The sequence below is a fragment of the Dermacentor silvarum genome, chromosome 7 (assembly GCF_013339745.2).
Source record: "Dermacentor silvarum isolate Dsil-2018 chromosome 7, BIME_Dsil_1.4, whole genome shotgun sequence".
NCBI lineage: Eukaryota > Metazoa > Arthropoda > Arachnida > Ixodida > Ixodidae > Dermacentor > Dermacentor silvarum.
The window spans coordinates 79036194-79038719 of record NC_051160.1 but is presented as its reverse complement, the minus strand read 5'-3'; positions in this window follow the sequence as shown (position 1 = coordinate 79038719).

The window sequence follows — 2526 nt, the reverse complement described above, 5'->3', positions numbered from 1 at the left end:
TTGGGGCAAAAAGAAAATGGCTTCGTAGTTAGGTTTGGGTGCGCGCGTTAGTGAATAGCAGGTAGGCAAATTCATCCATAGCCTTGCACTGCAACGTCTTTGTAGCGTCTCGGTTGATTTGGGATGTTAAACCACAAGAATCAATCAATAAAACAGATGCAGGACTTCCCATGAAACAGTTTTCCAACTTTCTTGCCATGATTTATTTCATTTGAAATGCATGATTAAAAAAATACTCATGAAGTGCTTAGGTGATTGTGTTTGTTTGCAGTCGGTATTAGTTTTTCTAGGTGTACCAACTAGTGTAGCAACTTAATTTGATGAAAAATTAGCAGAATGGAAGAAAAGAGCGGATAGCATATGGTGCCGTGTGACCAGTTTCAATGGGCAACAGGTACCGCACTGCCAGAGCAGTGACACTAAGGCTGGTATTATTTAGTCATACATTCCCCGGCTTAGCCTGAAGCCCTTACAGTCGGTGGGTTACAAGCTGACAAAAATACATATCCACTCACACTGCGCACTTCTTCAGACGTCAGTCGATTCCGCTGAGCGATAGTTCTTACACAAAAAAAACTCATTTGCATAAAGGTTCGTCCTGGACTGGTGCTCCCTAATTTTGTACTTCTGGTCAATCTGTCCCGATATATATTTGGCTGTTATAAACTGTCGGTAGCAATTCCAGTTATGTGTTTCAATATTTGATACTTTAAAATGATTGACTAACAGTCATGTTATTTACGAATGGCGGATCTTCAGCTTCAATATTTTTTGTATATCAGTTACATATAAATTTTTGCTGAAAGTAAATTTTATTGTGTTTTTCCAAGAGGAAAGCTGTTCCCAAATATACGGGGAGTGTCCGGACAAAAATTAGAGACTAATTTTTCCCACCGAGCAGCACAGCTGCATAGCTGCGCCGGCAGGGACAGTAGGCAGAGGGGAGTCTAAACTACGCACGTTCGTCATGGCGGGCGGGTGTCGGTGAGGAGTTCGAATACAACTTGGAATCTATGTGATGGGAAGTTTTTGTCGAAGGGGCAATGAAATGCTACAAATCTGATCATTTCATGCTGCGTCATTAGCATAAACGTGAATACCCCTTTACGACACATATTGAATTCTACGAATTGTAGCCAGTAACCTTGTCAGACGTATCCACTTGGAATTAATTTCCAGAATGACACAAGTTTGGATATATGCGCCACCAAACTCGCCGTGAAAGTGCACTGTTGTATCACTTCTTTTTTTTAACAAAATGTTTTATACACTGAAGCACAAAAGTAACAGGAACGCGCCATATTTCGTCCCACACTTTGGGAAATAATATCTCAAAACTGGTGTCCTCCTGGAAATTCATTTCATGCGGATGCTTCTTGCAAACTCACCAGCTACTAATCGTAAATTGCAATATGTGGCGTAAAGTAATTAACTATGAAGTTCAGTAGTCAAGTTCTGGTAATTAGTAGAATATGTGTTTTGATTTCTCCTGCTACTAATCTCCGACTCTACGTGTCACAGGCAATTTAAAAAAAATTACACAAAAGTTGAAAATGAGCACCCTGTATATAAGAGACGGCGTAGTCACGGCTGTCCGAAGAAAATCTTTGACGCCAACTTGGAACACTGGGTTTGTGCCACTCGGTCTGTGCTGATCTTCAATGAACCTCTATGATGTCATCTTGGGTGAGTTGGTGTGTGCAACTGGGAATGAGCTGCTAAAAATGATGAAAAAGATCCCTTTAATGTGTCCCATGTATAGCGGAATCGAACGCACGTCCCAAAGGTTTCTCAAGGACAGTGATCCGACGTATTAGCAGGCTGTGCTACAAATGTACTGGGAAGGTGCTGCTTTTCGATGAACGCCTAGCAAACCAACGCTTTATCGAGCTGCGCCAAGGATGCACCGCGTATGTGCCGCCCTTCAATGAATGCCTCGCCAACGTGGGTAATTAATTATGTGCCATTGAGTGTGGGTAAAGCGAGAGAACAATTATCAGCGTTTGCAGGAACCGGTGCACCTCGCTTCTCGTCTGGGAGGCCGAGCGCGGACTTCTCTGCAGCGCCACTCGATGACGCAGCTTGGCCAGAAAAAGGCGCGAGAGAGAAGCCCGTTTTGCAGCGTTCGCGAGCACCGGTGTGGTATGCATTTCGGATATCAATCCAGGCGTCACGGCATTGGCAGGTGGGTGTTATAAATGCGGTCTTTGCTCTGTCCACGTCGTGAACGGCGAAGTGCCAGTATCCAGGTCGAAGATCAATAGAGGAGAAGTTGCTGGCACCGTAGAGGCAGTCAAGGGCCTCGTCGATTCGCAGGAGCAGGTACACTTCTTTTTTAGTCACTTTGTTCAGATGGTGGTAATCCATACAGAAGGGCCATTTCGCGTCCTGATTCTTAACCAACACTATACCGGTGGCGCCCTAGAAGAAGGCTCAATGGTGTTTTTATCGAGCATCTTGTTAACCTCGTTTTGAATTATCTGGCGTTCCGGTAGAGATGCTCGATATGGTCTACGGTGAATAGGA